At 45.0% G+C, this 19841-nt stretch overlaps 1 pseudogene; it reads right to left on the bottom strand.

The window, feature by feature from the left end:
• The window catches only part of LOC119271747, a 32309-nt pseudogene extending 13802 nt beyond the window's left edge, over positions 1 to 18507 (bottom strand).
• Between the last annotated feature and the right edge of the window lie 1334 nt (positions 18508 to 19841).

Genomic DNA, 19841 nt, shown 5'->3' with positions numbered 1-19841 from the left:
GCCCCGCCGCCCGCTCCTCTCCTCCACCTCAGACGAGCGAGCGCCTCTTTCGACCCATGCAGCAGCCGGCGGCCTCGGCCCCGACGGACGCACCCACCCCGCCGACCCCTGCCGTCCTTCGCCTCCGGTCTCCCCAGCAGCAGCCAGCGAACCAAGGACGGTGCCGTGACCATCGTCGCCACCTCCCGCCGTCAGCCCCTCTTCCTTACTCACCTCCATGTTCCTTTTTCATCTCTCTGTTCCCTGTTCCTCTCTTGTCCATGCTGCTATTTACATGGATCAATGGATGTTGGATAGATGGATGTGTGTTGATGTTAGGTAGTAGATGGTTTGCTTGATGGTTGGTTGAATTGTGCTAGTTGCTTGCTAGATGGATGGACGAATGGTGCGAGTACGTAGACATCTTTTGCTACTGTGAAGGGTCAGTGCTAGTGTAAAGGGTAGTAGTAATTCGTTCCCTTTTGCTTCTGCCTGGTGCTAATTTGCTGCTGTTAGCTTTGTGTGGCTTCTTATTATTCTCTAAATCGTTCTTCAAAGCAGGCTTTGCATCTCTTTAGGTAGTTTTCTCCATGTTTTATCAAGTGACATGTTAACAGCTTGCTAGTTTAGGATACATAATTAATGCCTTTAAATGGTGCACTCTGTAAATGCCTTTAAATATAACCTTGCTAGTTTAGCATACATAATTGCAGAGAAATAATCACATCAATGCCTTTAAATGGTGCACTCTGTAAGAAATTAATAACCTAGCATCACAATTCAGAAATACTCCTGCTACTCATGTAGGTGCCGCATGAGTTTTTTTGGTTTTGTTACTGCTAGGTAGGTTGATAAGGAGAACTGCATATTTGACAGGCACAATGTCCTGTTTTTTTAGTAGGAGCACATTTTACATACAGTTTGGAGTACTAGCTCAGATACTGGTTCAGATTTTGATGTGCTTGCTTGTTACTGTAAGTGAGTTTATAATTGCACCCACTTGCTCGTCCTCATATTTTCTGTAGCCATGCAATTTATAATTGCACCCACTTGCAGCAACTAGCTGGAGTAGATTATGGCAAGTGAAAGCAACAAATTCTCTACAATTCGAAAGCTCAATATCCTTGCAGTAGGAAGAGCTTGCTTTAACTGAATTTGGACTTGGTGCACTAGCTTGGCAATTTTGCTTGCTTGCACCGCTTGAGTAGTTCTCCATCTAATGTAGTCAATAGATGTTGTCAAGTGATTGTGTCATGGTTTTGGTTCTGTTTATAAAAAGGAAAGCCACTTGTTCAGGCTTCAAGAAAATATTTTCTCAGAATATTACTGCTAAGCCCAAGCTTGTTAATCAGCATGTACATTTCTGTCATATATTGCTAATGTCTGCTCAGATGTGTGCTTGCTATTGTCACCTATCTTTTTTTCTTCTACATGATATGGAACCTAATACTGCACCAATAGCCGTTGTGCATCCAAGTTATCAAACTATGTGAACTAGAAACAGAAATAGAGAGAATTGATCATTACTTTTCTGAACTGTCGCAGAAGCCTCAGTAGTTCTTTCAAGTTCGTACATTGAAAGGCTTGTTTCAGAATTTCTGAATTACTTGTGATGCCTCTGAATTACTTGTGATGCCTGTTATCATGCATGTTTTATGATCTATTGTAAGGGTATTAATTGGTCTCTTCTGCTGCTTATCAGAGATGGCGGGAAGCAGCCACCGCCGCTCTGCGACACCGTAGTACGAGTTGGATGCTTCCGAGTTCTTCACTATCATACTTGGGACTTCGGTATCATCCATGACGCAGGTATATAAAACGAGAGATCTCCCCTTCACCCATATCATTATGATATCTGTTGTTTGCTACAGCACTCATTGTCCCAAACTGCAGAGGCTGCCTGACAGTTTTATGAACATGCTGATGGGTGAAGATCCGCCAAATAATGTGAAGCTGCGACAGGCCGCCAGCGGGTTTCGCAGGCTGTGGGATGTGGAGTTGGTGATCAAGGAGGGCCACATGTACTTGTCTCATTGGTGGGAGAAGTTCTACCGTGCCTACGACCTGCGGCCGGGGTACTTCCTTCTCTTCAGGTACGACGACGACGCCACCATGCTCATCGTGAAGGTGTTCAACGCGACTATGTGTCGCATGTTGGGGAACGTAGCAGAAATTCAAAATTTTCCTACGTGTCACCAAGATCTATCTATGGAGAGACCAGCAACAAGGGGAAGGAGAGTGCATCTACATACCCTTGTAGATCGCTAAGCGGAAGCGTTGAAGTGAACGGGGTTGATGGAGTCGTACTCGTCGTGATCCAAATCACCGATGACCAAGTGCCGAACGGATGGCACCTCCGCGTTCAACACACGTACAGCCCGGTGACGTCTCCCACGCCTTGATCCAGCAAGGAGAGAGGGAGAGGTTGAGGAAGACTCCATCCAGCAGCAGCACAACGGCATGGTGGTGGTGGAGGAGCGTGGCAATCCTACAGGGCTTCGCCAAGCACCACGGGAGAGGAGAAGGACTTGGGAGAAGGGGAGGGTTGTACCAGAACATTGGTATGGCTGCCCTCCCACCCCCCACATATATATAGGGGCAAGGGAGAGGGGGGGAGGCACAGCCTTGGCCCTTCCTCCAAGGAAGGGTGCGGCTAGGAGGAGTCCCTCCTCCCCAAGGCACCTCGGAGGTGCCTTCCCCCTTTAGGACTCTTCCTTTCCTTATCCTTTGGCGCATGGGCCTCTTGGGGCAGGTGCCCTTGGCCCATATAGGCCAAGGTGCACACTCCTACAGCCCATGTGGCCCCCCGGGGCAGGTGGCCCCACCCGGTGGACCCCCGGGACCCTTCCGGTGGTCCCGGTACAATACCGGTGACCCCGAAACTTGTCCGGTGACCAAAACAGGACTTCCCATATATAAATCTTTACCTCTGGACCATTCCGGAACTCCTCGTGACGTCCGGGATCTCATCCGGGACTCCGAACAACATTCGGTAACCACATACTAACTTCCTTTATAACCCTAGCGTCATCGAACCTTAAGTGTGTAGACCCTACGGGTTCGGGAGACATGCAGACATGACCGAGATGTTCTCCAGTTAATAACCAACAGCGGGATCTGGATACCCATGTTGGCTCCCACATGTTCCACGATGATCTCATCGGATGAACCACGATGTCAAGGACTTAATCAATCCCGTATACAATTCCCTTTGTCTATCGGTACGATACTTGCCCAAGATTCGATCGTCAGTATCCCGATACCTTGTTCAATCTCGTTACCGGCAAGTCTCTTTACTCGTTCCGTAACACATCATCCCGTGATCAACTCCTTGATCACATTGTGCACATTATGATGATGTCCTACCGAGTGGGCCCAGAGATACCTCTCCGTCACACGGAGTGACAAATCCCAGTCTCGATTCGTGCCAACCCAACAGACACTTTCGGAGATACCCGTAGTGCACCTTTATAGTCACCCAGTTACGTTGTGACGTTTGGCACACCCAAAGCACTCCTACGGTATCCGGGAGTTGCACAATCTCATGGTCTAAGGAAATGATACTTGACATTAGAAAAGCTTTAGCATACGAACTACATGATCTTTGAGCTAAGCATAGGATTGGGTCTTGTCCATCACATCATTCTCCTAATGATGTGATCCCGTTATCAACGACATCCAATGTCCATGGTCAGGAAACCGTAACCATCTATTGATCAACGAGCTAGTCAACTAGAGGCTTACTAGGGACATGGTGTTGTCTATGTATCCACACATGTATCTGAGTTTCCTATCAATACAATTCTAGCATGCATAATAAACGATTATCATGAACAAGGAAATATAATAATAACTTATTTATTATTGCCTCTAGGGCAAATTTCCAACAGTCTCCCACTTGCACTAGAGTCAATAATCTAGTTCACATCGTCATGTGATTAACACTCACAGGTCACATCCCCATGTGACTACTACCAAAAGAGTTTACTAGAGTCAATAATCTAGTTCACATTGCCATGTGATTAACACTCAATGAGTTCTGGGTTTGATCATGTTACTTGTGAGAGAGGTTTCAGTCAACGGGTCTGAACCCTTCAGATCTGTGTGTGCTTTACAAATCTCTATGTCATCTCCTAGATGCAGCTACCATGTTCTATTTGGAGCTATTCCAAATAACTGTTCTACTTGGAGCTATTCTAAATTGTTGCTCCATTATACGTATCCGGCATCTCTACTCAGAGCTATCCGGATAGGTGTTAAGATTGCATCGACGTAACTCTTTACGTCGAACTCTTTATCACCTCCATAATCGAGAAAATTCCTTAGTCCACTAGCTACTAAGGATAACTTTGACCGCTGTCCTGTGATCCATTCTTGGATCACTCTTGTACCCCTTGACTGACTCATGGCAAGGCACACTTCAGGTGCGGTACACAGCATAGCATACTGTAGAGCCTATGTCTTAAGCATAGGGGATGACCTTCGTCCTTTCTCTCTATTCTGCCGTGGTCGAGCTTTAAGTCTTAACTTTGTACCTTACAACTCAGGCAAGAACTCCTTCTTTGACTGATCCATCTTGAACACCTTCAAGATCATGTCAAGGTATGTGCTCATTTGAAAGTACCATTAAGCGTTTTGATCTATCCTTATAGATCTTGATGCTCAATGCTCAAGTAGCTTAATCCAGGCTTTCCATTGAAAAACACTTTCCAAATAACCCTATATGCTTTCCAGAAATTCTACGTCATTTCTGATCAACAATATGTCAACAACATATATTCATCAGAAATTCTATAGTGCTCCCACTCACTTCTTTGGAAATACAAGTTTCTCATAAACTTTGTATAAACCCAAAATCTTTGATCATCTCATCAAAGCGTACATTCCAACTCCGAGTTGCTTACTCCAGTCCTTAGAGGGATTGCTGGAGCTTTGCATACTTATTAGCATCTTTCAGGATTGACAAAACCTTCCGGTTGTATCACATACAACCTTTCCTCTAGAAAATCGTCGAGGAAACAATGTTTTGACATCCTATTTGCAAGATTTCATAAATAATGCAGTAATCGCTAATATAATTCCAACAGACTCTTAGCATCGCTACGAGTGAGAAAGTCTCATCGTAGTAAACTCCTTGAACTTGTCAGGAAACTTCTTAATGATAAGTCGAGCTTTCTTAATGGTGATACTTACCATCATTGTCCGTCTTCCTTTTAAAACCCATATGTACCTAACAGCCTTACGACCATCAAGTAGTTCTTCCAAAGTCTTCACTTTGTTTTCATATATGGATCCTCTCTCGGATTATATGGCCTCGAGCCATTTTGGAATCCAGGCCCACCATCGCTTCTCCATAGCTCGTAGGTTCATTGTTGTCTAGCAACATGACTTCCAAGATAGGATTACGTACCACTCTGAAGTAGTACGCATCCTTGTCATCCTACAAGGTCTGGGAGTGACTTGATCCGAAGTCTCATGATCAATATCATAAGCTTCCACTTCAATTGGTGTAGGTGCCACAGGAACAACTTCCTGTGCCCTGCCACACACTAGTTGAAGAGACGGTTCAATAACCTCATCAAGTCTCCACCATCCTCCCACTCAATTCTTTCGAGAGAAACTTTTCTCGAGAAAGGACCCGATTCTAGAAACAATCCCTAATTGCTTTCGGATCTGAGATAGGAGGTATACCCAACTGTTTTGGGTGTCCTATGAAGATGCATTTATCCGCTTTGGGTTCGAGCTTATCATCTTGAAACTTTTTCACATAAGCGTCGCAGCCCCACACTTTTAAGAAATGACAGCTTAGGTTTCTCTAAACCATAGTTCATACGGTGTCGTCTCATCGTAATTACGTGGTGCCCTATTTAAAGTGAATGTGGTTGTCTCTAATGCCTAACCCATGAACTATCATGGTAATTCGATAAGAGACATCATGGTATGCATCATATCCAATAGGGGTGCAGTTATGATGTTCGGACAGACCATCACACTATGGTGTTCCAGGCTGTATTAGTTGTGAAACAATTTCCACAATGTCTTAATTCTGTGCCAAACTCGTAAGTCAGATATTCATCTCTATGATCATATCATAGATATTTTATCCTCTTGTCACGATGATCTTTCAACTTCACCCTGAAATTACTTGAACCTTTCAATAATTCAGACTCGTGATTCATCAAGTAAATATACTCAACATCTACTCAAATCATCTGTGAAGAACATAACGATATCCACTATACGCCTCAGCACTCATTGGACTGCACACATCAAAATGTGTTACTTCCAACGAGTTTCTATCTTGTTCCGTCTTACTAAAACGAGGCTTTCAGTCATCTTGCCCATGTGGTATGATTTGCATGTCTCAAGTGATTCAAGATCAAGTGAGTCCAAACGGTCCATTTGCATGGAGTTTCTTCATGCATATACACCAATAGACATGGTTCGCATGTCTCAAACTTTTCAAAACGAGTGAGCCCAAAGATCCATCAACATGGAGTTTCTTCATGCGTTTTATACCGATATGACTTAAGTGCCAGTGCCACAAGTAGGTGGTACTATCATTACTATCTTATATCTTTTGGCATGAACATGTGTATCACTATGATCGAGATTTCAATGAACCATTCATTTTAGGCGTAAGACCATTGAAGGTATTATTCAAATAAACAGAGTAACCATTATTCTCCTTAAATGAATAACCGTACGCGATAGACATAATCCAATCATGTCTATGCTCAACGCAAACACCAAATAACAATTATTTAGGTTTTAATACCAATCTCGATGGTAGAGGGAGCGTGCGATGCTTGATCATATCAACCTTAGAAACACTTCCAACACACATCGTCAGCTCACCTTTAGCTAGTCTCCGTTTATTCCGTAGCTTTTATTTCGAGTTACTAACAATTAGCAACCGAACGGTATCTAATACCCTGGTGCTACTAGGAGTACTAGTAAAGTACACATTAACATAATGTATATCCAATATACTTCTATCGACCTTGCCAGCCTTCTTATCTACCAAGTATCTAGGGTAATTCTGCTCCAGTGGCTATTCCCCTTATTATAGAAGCACTTAGTCTCGGGTTTGGGTTCAACCTTGGGTTTCTTCACTAGAGCAGCAGCTGAATTGCCGTTTCGTGAAGTATCCCTTCGTGCCCTTGCCCTTCTTGAAACTAGTGGTTTCACCAACCATCAACAATTGATGCTCCTTCTTGATTTCTACTTTCGCGGTGCCAAACATCGGGAATATCTCAAGGATCATCATATATGTCCCTGGTATATCATAGTTCATCACGAAGCTCTAGCAGCTTGGTGGTAATGACTTCGGAGAACCATCACTATTTCATCTGGAAGATCAACTCCCACTCGATTCAAGCGATTGTTGTACTCAGACAATCTGAGCACAAGCACAACAATTGAGCTTTTCTCCTTAGTTTGTAGGCTAAGAAAATCGTCGGAGGTCTTATAACTTTTGACATGGGCACAAGCCTGAAATCCCAATTTCAGCCCTCAAAACATCTCATATGTTTGCGACGTTTCAAAACCGTCTTCGGTGCCTCAATTCTAAACCGTTTAACTGAACTATCACGTAGTTTTCAAAATGTGTATGTCAGATGTTCGCAACATCCGCAGACAACGTTCGAGGTTCAGCACACTGAGCGGTGCATTAAGGACATAAGCCTTCTATGAAGCAATGAGGACAATCCTCAGTTTACGGACCTAGTTCGCATAATTGCTACTATCAAATTTCAACTAAATTTTCTCTAGGAACATATCTAAACAGTAGAATTGAAGCGCGAGCTACGACATAATTTGCTAAGATCTTTTGACTATGTTCAGGATAATTAAGTTCATCTTATGAACTCCCACTCAGATAGACATCCCTCTAGTCATCTAAGTGATTACATGATCCGAGTCAACTAGGCCGTGTCCGATCATCACGTGAGACGGACTAGTCAACGTCGGTGAACATCTTCATGTTGATCGTATCTTCTATACGACTCATGCTCGACCTTTCGGTCTTCTGTGTTCCGAGGCCATGTCTATACACATGCTAGGCTCGTCAAGTCAACCTAAGTGTTTGCATGTGTAAATCTGTCTTACACCCGTTGTATGTGAACGTTTGAATCAAACACCCGATCATCACGTGGTGCATTGAAACAACGAACTGTCGCAACGGTGCACAGTTAGGGGGAACACTTTCTTGAAATTTTTAATGAGGGATCATCTTATTTACTACCGTCGTTCTAAGTAAACAAGATGTATAAACATGATAAACATCACATGCAATCAAATAATAGTGACATGATATGGCCAATATCATATAGCTCCTTTGATCTCCATCTTGGGGCTCCATGATCATCTTGTCACCGGCATGACACCATGATCTCCATCATCATGATCTCCATCATCGTGTCTCCATGAAGTTGTCACGTCATCTATTACTTCTACTACTACAGCTAACGGTTAGCAATAAAGTAAAGTAATTACATGACGTTTATGTTGACACGCAGGTCATAAATAAATTAAGACAACTCCTATGGCTCCTGCCGGTTGTCATACTCATCGACATGCAAGTCGTGATTCCTATTACAAGAACATGATCAATCTCATACATCACATATATCATTCATCACATCCTTTTGGCCATATCACATCACATAGCATACCCTCCAAAAACAAGTTAGACGTCCTCTAATTGTTGTTTGCATGTTTTACGTGGCTACTATGGGTTTCTAGCAAGAATGTTTCTTACCTACGCAAAAACCACAACGTGATATGCCAATTGCTATTTACCCTTCATAAGGACCCTTTTCATCAAATCCGATCCGACTAAAGTGGGAGAGACAGACACCCGCCAGCCACCTAATGCAACTAGTGCATGTCAGTCGGTGGAACCGGTCTCACGTAAGCATACGTGTAAGGTTGGTCCGGGCCGCTTCATCCTACGATGCCGCCGAATCAAGATAAGACTAGTAACGGCAAGCATATTGAACAAAATCAACGCCCACAACTACTTTGTGTTCTACTCGTGCATAGAAACTACGCATAGACCTAGCTCATGATGCCACTGTTGGGGAACGTAGCAGAAATTCAAAAGTTTCCTACGTGTCACCAAGATCTATCTATGGAGAGACCAGCAACGAGGGGAAGGAGAGTGCATCTACATACCCTTGTAGATCGTTAAGCGGAAGCGTTCAAGTGAACGGGGTTGATGGAGTCGTACTCGTCGTGATCCAAATCACCGATGACCAAGTGCCGAACGGACGGCACCTCCGCGTTCAAAACACGTACAGCCCGGTGACGTCTCCCACGCCTTGATCCAGCAAGGAGAGAGGGAGAGGTTGAGTAAGACTCCATCCAGCAGCAGCACAACGGCATGGTGGTGATGGAGGAGCGTGGCAATCCTGCAGAGCTTCGCCAAGCACCACGGGAGAGGAGAAGGACTTGGGAGAAGGGGAGGGCTGCACCAGAACATTGGTATGGCTGCCCTCCCACCCCCCACATATATATAGGGGCAAGGGAGAGGGGGGAGGCCCAGCCTTGGCCCTTCCTCCAAGGAAGGGTGCGGCTAGGAGGAGTCCCTCCTCCCCAAGGCACCTCGGAGGTGCCTTCCCCCTTTAGGACTCTTCCTTTCCTTATCCTTTGGTGCATGGGCCTCTTGGGGCTGGTGCCCTTGGCCCATATAGGCCAAGGTGCACACCCCTACAGCCCATGTGGCCCCCCGGGGCAGGTGGACCCACCCGGTGGACCCCCGGGACCCTTCCGGTGATCCCGGTACAATACCGGTGACCCCGAAACTTGTCCGGTGACCAAAACAGGACTTCCCATATATAAATCTTTACCTCCGGACCATTCCGGAACTCCTCGTGACGTTCGGGATCTCATCCGGGACTCCGAACAACATTCGGTAACCACATACAAACTTCCTTTATAACCCTAGCGTCATCGAACCTTAGTGTGTAGACCCTACGGGTTCGGGAGACATGCAGACATGACCGAGATGTTCTCCAGTTAATAACCAACAGCGGGATCTGGATACCCATGTTGGCTCCCACGTGTTCCACGATGATCTCATCGGATGAACCACGATGTCAAGGACTTAATCAATCCCGTATACAATTCCCTTTGTCTATCGGTACGATACTTGCCCGAGATTCGATCGTCAGTATCCCGATACCTTGTTCAATCTCGTTACCGGCAAGTCTCTTTACTCGTTCCGTAACACATCATCCCGTGATCAACTCCTTGATCACATTGTGCACATTATGATGATGTCCTACCGAGTGGGCCCAAAGATACCTCTCCGTCACACGGAGTGACAAATCCCAGTCTCGATTCGTGCCAACCCAACAGACACTTTCGGAGATACCCGTAGTGCACCTTTATAGTCACCCAGTTATGTTGTGACGTTTGGCACACCCAAAGCACTCCTACGGTATCCGGGAGTTGCACAATCTCATGGTCTAAGGAAACGATACTTGACATTAGAAAAGCTTTAGCATACGAACTACATGATCTTTGAGCTAAGCATAGGATTGGGTCTTGTCCATCACATCATTCTCCTAATGATGTGATCCCGTTATCAACGACATCCAATGTCCATGGTAAGGAAACCGTAACCATCTATTGATCAACGAGCTAGTCAACTAGAGGCTTACTAGGGACATGGTGTTGTCTATGTATCCACACATGTATCTGAGTTTCCTATCAATACAATTCTAGCATGGATAATAAACGATTATCATGAACAAGGAAATATAATAATAACTTATTTATTATTGCCTCTAGGGCATATTTCCAACATCGCATGCCCTACGCTGAAGATTATGATGCCGGTACGTTCTTCCTCTTCTTATTCCTCTACATTTGGCTTTGTCTCACATCGATTGTTGACGGTCATTGTTGCATTTGAACAGGTAATGGGAGCAGCAGCAGCGACAATGGCTACAGCCAAGGCAGCAACGACTATGGCTGTAGCGAAAGCAGCAGCGATTCTGGCAGCAGCATAGACAACAAGAAGGATGATCCGGACTGGAGTGCGGGAGAAGAGGAGCAGAGTGGGGATGAGGAGCTGCAGGATGACGATGGGCATCAGGCTGAGGATGACATAGCGCTGGTGGTGGCTGACCAAGGGCAAGAGATGGTGGTGGCTGACCATGGGCAAGAGATGGTGGTGGCTGACCATGGGCAAGAGATGGAGGTGGCTGAGGATGACCTAGCGATGGTCGTGCCTGAAGGTGGCCTCGCGATGGTGGTGTTGCCTGACAATGACCACGCACCGGTGGTGGCGCCAGTGATCCCACAGCTGGGCGACATGACCACGCCAATTGAGGTAGAAGACTACATCCCACTGCCTCCACCGCCTCGCCGCTCTTGGCGCATCAGGCTGAGGAAGGAGAAGGAGAAAAACAATGCATGAGAACTGAACTTTGTCAGGTATGTCAGATCTCCAAAATGATATATATATACTTAGTTACCTATGTTATCTCTAATATGCTTAGTTTCCTATAGGTTAGCTTCATTTTACCTAAGTTGGCTCTAATATGCTAACTTAGAGCTTATATGCTTAGTTTCCTATAGGTTAGCTCCAAAATAACTTATGTTAGCACAAAATGATCAAGTTTACATAATAACCTTATAGTCTTTTTCTTATTCTTCTTCTTTTCCAAAATGACATAGGTTAGCTTCATTTTACCTAAGTTGGCTCTAATATACTAACTTAGAGCTTATATGCTTAGTTTCCTATAGGTTAGCTCCAAAATAACTTATGTTAGCACAAAATGATCAAGTTTACATAATAATCTTATAGTCTTCTTCTTATTCTTCTTCTTTTCCAAAATTCATCTTATTCTTCTTCTAGTGTTCTTCTTCTTCTAGTGTTCTTCTAGTCTTCTTCTTTTTCTTCTTCTAACTTCTTGTTTATCATTTTGCAGATTTAATTTAATTCACGGAAGCTTGCATGGATGGAGTGCTTCTTTTCCATTTGTGTTTTTATTTTGTATCAATGTGAAACTTTTGTGAATTGATGGACAACGGTGTTGGATGAACAATGTGAAACTTTTGTAATATGTAACGATGGAACTATGTGTTGGCTATGTATGTATATATGATGGAACTTGTGTGTTGGCTATCGTTGTTATATGGATGCTTGTTGTATATATATGTGTTGGATATCTCATAGGTGAAATAGTGACCTGAGATTAAGAAAAAAAATTAAAAAAATTGTTACTAATGGCGCACTACCATGTGGTGCGCCATTAGTATAGCAGACATTAGTGGCGCACCGTGAGCAAAACTAATGGCGCACTGCCTGTTTACTGAATGGTGCACCATTAGTATACCAGATACTAATGGCGCACTAGTGGTGCGCCATTAGTAAAAATTATTAGTGGCGTGCTATTAATGGCGCACCGGTGATGCGCCATTAGTAGGCAAAACCGGTGCGCCATTAGTAGGCCTTTTCCTAGTAGTGAGAGAAATATACCCTCGCAAAAAGTCAACCCGGGACGGCGCAGTACGGAACGGGGACGAGGGTGTTTGGTTCGGGGGAGTGGTGGATCTCATCCCACTCCCCAGATCGGATCTGGCCGGCGCGGATTCCGATGAAGGGCGGCTCGCCGGCGTGAGGAAGGACGGCGGCGGAGCGACCTCCGGCGGGGGGCCACCAGCGAGGTAGGAGGCGACAGGGCACGGAAGTAGAGGCGTCAGCGAGGCGGCGGATGCGGCGGCGGGAGGCGACCGGCGTAGCGACGACGAAGCGCGCCGGCGAACGGCGGCGCGAGGCATGGGGCGGCGAGGTGCTCGCCTGACCCGGCTCGGGATCGAGCAGGAAGGGGCGGCCCGACGAGATGGGCCCCGCGGGCCCGATCCGGGCCGCGCGGGCCGGTGGCGGGGAAATTTGTCCGGGCGCGAGGTGGAAGAGGACTAGGGTTAGACTGCGCAAATTTTCAGGGAGAGCCATATATAGGTAGAGGGAGCTAGGAGGCTCCAAATTGAGCATGGTTTGCGGCCACACGATCGTGATCGTACGGCCTAGAAGATGGAGGGGGTTTAGGTGGGTTTTGGGCCACTTTGGAGAGGTGTTGGGCTGCACACACGAGGCCTTCTCGGTTCCTCGGTTAATCATTGGAGTATCAAACGAAGTCCGAATGGTACGAAACATGACAGGCGGTCTACGGGTAGTAAACCAAGGCCACTTGGCAAGTCTCGGTCCAATCCGAGAACGTTTAACACCCGCACACGCAAAGAGGCAAAAGGGGACACCGGGTGACATAGGAGCGCCGGATTGCAAAACGGACAACGGGGAAAATGCTCGGATGCATGAGACAAACATGTATGCAAATGCGATGTACATGATGACATGATATGAAATGCATGACACGTAAACAAATGACAAGACAACAACAGCGAATAACTGGAAGACACCTGGCGCAACGGTCTCGGGGCGTTACAGTACGCCCATCGCCGGTGTGTCCAAGACGGCGTCTTTCTCGGAGCAGATCGAGTCCTGCCACCCACTTGCCAATTCCTCTTAGGCGATAAGAGTGGATGGTGCGTCGACAAGTGAAGTTCTGCGGAAGTTGGTGGTCTTCGGAGGTGTTCGGCGTTGGTCGAGACACGGTGTTGTGTTCCAGATTGGATAGGCTCTTCTGCGTTGTAGTTTGCTTTGCGGTGTTGTTTGTCTTTCGTGTGGTGTTTGCGCTACTCTCATTGTTCGCAGCGAGTGTAGTTTCTTGTAACTGAAAGCCTGCCTTCTATAAAGCTATGGTACGCCTAGGCGTACTCTCGAAGAAAAAAAGTAAGTCCTGTGTTGTTCATTATTATGGTTGTAGTTTAGCTAAATCATTAGCATATGTACTGATTTGTTGTTTCTCCTCCTTAGCGCACTGTGGGGCATACCATATGTTCGTCTTGCCATGACAAGCTCCCAGAGAAGTGTGCCACTTCTGCTCCCTTCCCACTGTCTACAGTCGATTGCTTCCCGTTCCTTGTGCCGAAGATGTTGCTTCGGGGTACCGGTGCAAGCACCACAGTCCACAGCCATGGTGGGGGTGACCGTGAGACCACAATAGGCCCCTTGTGCATTTGATGGTGCGCCTGTGTATGATTGTGTTTGGCAAATGACTACTTCCGGAAATCCTAGTTAGCTGTAGCTCTCAGTTTCTGGAGGAGGCACTGGTGTTCTTTTAATCTTGATTAGATAGTTCATCTGATTGTTCGTGGATCTGCAGAAGACGTCTGGCTGCTCCGAGGTAAGCCAGGCCGACCACCACACTGTCCTTGCGCCACATAGGCCTCAAAGTTTGATTACTACATATGAATTTTATAGCCATTAGTAGTTACTTCCATTTGTTTCATGAAGGACGTACAACAGAATGGCGTACAAAAGAACAGAAGGTTGTGTCCACCCGGTGTTAGTGTCAAAACTAGCTTGCAGTCCTGTTACTCATGTACATTTGTAGTCCATAATAGAAGAAACTGTACATTTTCTCGGTGTTTCAGTTCGTGTGTTGATGCCAATTATTACTGGAGCTTGTGTAATGGGAAATAGGTGTGATGAGTTTCTGCGAGTCGCATTTGAATGCCATTGTGGTGATTGGAGATGATTCTTTCGAATGGTTTGCTAAGGTTCAAGTTTGCCAAGGCAGTATATTCTCATGAGCTATTTGTGTTTGTCTGCTGCATAACGTACCATGTAATCTCTATTTGTGTTTCTCATGAGCTATTTTCCAATCTCATGTTCTGCGCTGCTATTGCATAACGTATTATTTTTTTTCTTCTATTTGCCCTCTACATAAGGCTGATGCATTCCAATGAGAATCCGCTAACGGGCCGCCTCTTTCTTTTGCAGGATTCTGAAAATACAACAATGGAAAAAGTATATGATTGAAGTGGCACATCCACTTAAATCCAATAGTGTTTGATGCCACAGAAAAAAGAAAGATATTGTAAAAAGAAGTTGGAGCGGATGTTAGATTTTCTTTGAAATGTAGTACAAAATATTTCATCGGAAAGATTTATATGGAATCCAATCCTATAGGTTAAGGGGTCAATTGTAGAAAATATTCATAAGAATTTTAATCCTCCATCTTTTATATAGAATTTCTTCAAATCAAAGGAGCCCTACCAGTTGTGGTTTACGAACCTGCACCATGATCGGCATTAGCTTGCTTCTTACAGCCGTAGTCTTCCAAACAATATGCAAGTGCAAGACACATTTGAGATGACCTGACTTCTTACTTTAAGCCATGCAAATAAATGCCATGGAACTAAACTTTGAAACACAAACCATTTCCAGTTCAGTTAGTATTTTTGCCTTCATTTATATATAACACTCTTCAAAAACACATTCGAAACATGTGAACGAGTATTTGAAAAATGTTGAATAAGTATTAAAAAATATTGAAAAAGAATTGACAAAATGTTGAAAAAGTAGTTGAAAATGTTGAACAAGTATTAAAAATGTTGAATAAATATATGACAAATGTTGAATAAGTATTAAAAATTATTGTACGAGTATTTAAAAAATTTTGAACAACTATTTTAAAATATTGACTAAGTATTAAAAATGTTGAACAAGTATTAGAAAATGTTAAATTAAGTATTAAAAAATATTGAACGGGTATTTGAAAAGTGTTGAATAAGTATTAAAATGTTGAAAAAGTATTTTGCAAATGTTGAATAAGCGTTCGGAAAATGTTGAGCATGTATGCAAAAAATGTTGATCACTTATTATTATTTTTTGACATATATGAAAATGTAGAGTGAAAACAAAAACAAACATAAGAAAAAACAAAAATGGAGAAGAAGAAAAAAACCAACAAAAAATAGAGAACAAACAGTGAAAACCACGACTCATTTGGACTTAAGTTGCCTCATCCTACTACAATGTAATGAACCAAAGGATGGTCTAGGCGTCAAACGCCATTGCGCCAAAGCCAGGGTTCGATTTCCTGATGCGCTCTATTTTCTCTTTGCACTTTTTCTTTTACTGTACATGTGCATGAACAGTCGGACCAATTAGTGTCGAGCCTTCAGCGAGTTATCCTCTTTCAGGTCGCTTAAGGCGAGAAATAGATCCCGCGCGCATTCTGCAGCAAATACATGCCCCATCGGCACAGGGTGCGCCCGACTGGGCCGGCCGATTGTGGCGCACCGCGTATGTGATGGTTAAAAGTAGTAAAAAGGTTGTTCGTGATAGCTGGGTCTGGCCGGCCCCATTAGTGTTGAGCCTTCAACGAGTTTCAGCTCGCTTAAGGCGAGAAATAGTTCTCTCATGCATTCTGCGGCAAGTACATGCCCCATCGTAGGGGGTGCGCCCAACTGGGCTAGCCCATTGTGGTGCGCCGCGTATGCGATGGTGAAAAGTTGTAAAAAGGTTGTTCGTGGTAGCTGGGATTCGGACCCGCGCCTGCCACTCACGCACGCTCACTGCTAGCCACTATGTCCGAAGACAACTTGTGACAGATATACATAGCAATGGTTAAAAACTAATAGCAGTAGCAAACTTAACACTACTTTACATAATACCGAACAATATTCCAAAATTGAAGTAATTTTCTGAACTTATGAAAAAAATTGACAACCCCGACAATTTTCGAAAATGGCGAACACACTTTCAATTTGCCTAACTTTTTTCGTAAACAGGAAAAAAATCATCAAATCTGTGAACAAACTTTCAGAACATGAACAATTTTTATAATCATGCACATATTTTAAATTTTTAGAACAAATTTCGAAATGGAGAACAATTTTGAAAATCCCAAAGGAAATTGAAGCGCGACCAATTTTTGAATACGTGAATTTTTGTAATTTTGAACCTTTCTGAAATATCGAATATTTTTTTGTACTTTTTGAACATTTTTTGAAATCAGGAACAATTGTTGAAATCCTTGTCATTCCTTAAAATGTTCTGAAAATTCTGAACAAAAGCATTCTGAACAATTTTACAAATATGAGAACATTCTTTGAAATTCATTAAATTTTTTTGAAAAAATGCAAAAAAGTATTTTATAAATAATTTTTGAAAACATGATCATTTTTAAAACTATTGAATGTTTTATAAAGGCATGACTACTTTTTTAAGTTTCTGAACAATTTTCGAAATATAAACTTAAAAAAGGAAAATAAATTTGAAATAATAAATATAAAAGAATAAGTCAAAAAGAAAAATAAAGAAGAAAAATGTACAAAATAAGGGAAAAAAAGATACTAAAAACTATGAAAATGAAAATGAAACTTGGAAACCGATTCGGGGAACCTTCTACAAGGTTCCTAAATCTAGAAAAAACCATCTTGGAAAATCTAGATTTTTTTTGAATTTATCTTGTAAACTCTAGAAGGTTCCCAAAACCGAAAACCCTGCAACACGTTAAAGGGCTGGGCCGGGTCACCGCTCGCCAATTGCCTCAAATTGGATATTACCCGATTCAGACCCCCTGTGTGATGGTGGATCCTATATGGGCGTGTTTGGTTGCAGTTTGGAACAGTACCTGCATTGCATGTCCATCTCAATCCAGCCTGGTTGCTGAAATACAGCCTCATATGCAGCAGATACAACCTATTTGGTTGCCTGCATCGCATCGAGAGGGACTTAGCCCCTGCTGTTTGGTTGCCCGCATTTGTGCTTAGGGTGTGAGCAGATGCAAACTTCAGCTGTTTGGTTGCAAACAACGTTTGTGTTCTGCTCACCCCATTCAAATGTGATGGCCTTACCACCACACATGATCAGCACAACAGCAACATCACAACAGCAAGATCAAACAAAGCAAGCAATGTAATGACAGCAAACTACTTAACTAGATAGCATAGTCTAGATTAAGAGCAGGGGCATCCTCCTTTCCTGCTGTGCCAGGGTGCTGCACCTGGCCAAAATATGAACATGTTCCCAGCACAAGTCTCGCCACACACCCTAAAAGTTCTCCACTAACACCTGACTTAACTTAACTACATAGCTTGCTAGATGCCACCAAGGCAGTTGTGCCTGCTGCAACGGTACCTGCACATCACCAATGAGTCATGGTTGTAGATCTGAACCTTCAGTCCCAGTCCAGAGATGCGCACAACGACAAGGTCGCCGAGGACGATCTTGTGACGGCGGCAGAAGTAGTTCCACCCCCGGCCAAGCACCAGCTGGCCCTCGAAGTTCTGGACCTGCACCCAGAACACGCACCTCTTGTTGGCTGAGAGCCTGACCACGCGCGGGAGTCGCTTGATGACCAGCTAGGTGTTCATCACCTCCACGAACTTAGGAGGGACGACGAGCATGGCTAGGTCCTCGTTGTCCTTGATCTGTGCGTAGAATCTCATTGGCTCCCTGGCCCCCTCCTCATGTCCCTGCCTCGGAGATCGTCCCCTTGAACGAGGCACGCTGATGAAGGCGATCCTGCCAGGCAGGTCCAGTGTCCCGAGCCACCTGTTCGTGGGGATGAAATCCTCGGCGCACTCAGCTCCGGCCACGACCTGAGCTCCTCCACCCGCCACATCCCAGTCAGTCTTCAGTATGTTGTCAGGCAACATGACAAGTATTAGTATCAAACAAAGCAAGCAAGCAAGCAAGCAAATGCCACTGATCAGTCGACATGCCCAACAGCAAGTGCCACTGATCAGTGGACTTGCCCAACAGCAAGTCCACTGATCAGTGGCATGTGCTCATGGCCAAATGGCACTGATCAGTGGCACTTGGTGTTGGGCAAGAGCACTAATCTACTTGTTGTAGTGCAAATGGCACTGATCAATGACACTGATCAGTGACTTGCCCAATAGCAAGCGCCATTGATAAGTGCCATTGATAGGGGCAAATGCCACTTATCAATGACCCTTGCTGTTGGGCAAGTCACTGATCAGTGGCATCCTCTTTGCTGCAACTGGTACTGATAACTGCACAATCCTAAACAAGGAAACATCTAAAAATAGCAATAGAAAGTGCCAATAGAACCCATGTGCAGCCATGCAGATTTGGGACCATCCTACTACATGCATGTATAACATCCAATCATGGCACAAACCCTAGCTTCAACATGCAACATGAAACAAGGACATGATCCTAACATGAGCATGCTATCAGTCAACATGATCCTAGCATTCATCACTCAACATGAACATGATTCTAGCATGAACACAGCTACTAGCATGTAGCACAAATCTAGCATGTAGTAGCACTCGCCCTAGTATGAACATGAATCTAGCATGTAACACAGCTACTAGCATTCTAGCATGAACACAAGCAATAGCACACGCACTGTACAAAACAAGAATAGATCAGTCGGATTGGATTCAATTGGGATCGCCTCCAATCGGATCTGCTAGATTCCTATCAATCCTAGCACATGCCTAAGAAATTAACCGCTAATTTACATCTAGGAGCAAGTTTGTTGGGGATTTGACTCACCGGAGCACGCGCAGCCGCGGCGAACCGAGGCCGGGGTGAAAACCCCGGCGGGAACGATAGAGGTGGCGGAGCAAAGGACGAGCCGGCCTCGGCGACGGCCTGCGGAATCGGCCCCGTCAAGAAAACCCCGAGACCAATAGTGTCCCAACAAGGGGCGGGTCCGTCGACGGCGCCGGCGCCGAGCCCAGGACCACGAGGTCCGGAATCAGCGGCGGAGCAGGAGCGGCCAGCACCGTATTGACCGGCGCCGACGCTCGTGGAGGCTGGCAGCTGATGGGGGACGGCGCCCGCAGCGCCGAGGCCAGCTCACGGCCTAAGTTCTGGTGCCCGGCTAGCCAGCGCTCCTGGATGCTGGAGACGCGCTGGTCGACCAGGGTTAGAGGGCGGTGCGGCGGTGGGCGTGGCAGAGCCATCGGAGCAGAGGGGAGGAGAGGGAGGGGCGGTGAGGGAGAGAGAGGGAGCG

This window comes from Triticum dicoccoides, chromosome 3A (assembly GCF_002162155.2).
Source record: "Triticum dicoccoides isolate Atlit2015 ecotype Zavitan chromosome 3A, WEW_v2.0, whole genome shotgun sequence".
NCBI classification, from domain to species: Eukaryota; Viridiplantae; Streptophyta; class Magnoliopsida; order Poales; family Poaceae; genus Triticum; species Triticum dicoccoides.
Note: the sequence above shows the minus strand (reverse complement) of the source record. Positions and strands in the feature narration are given on the sequence as shown.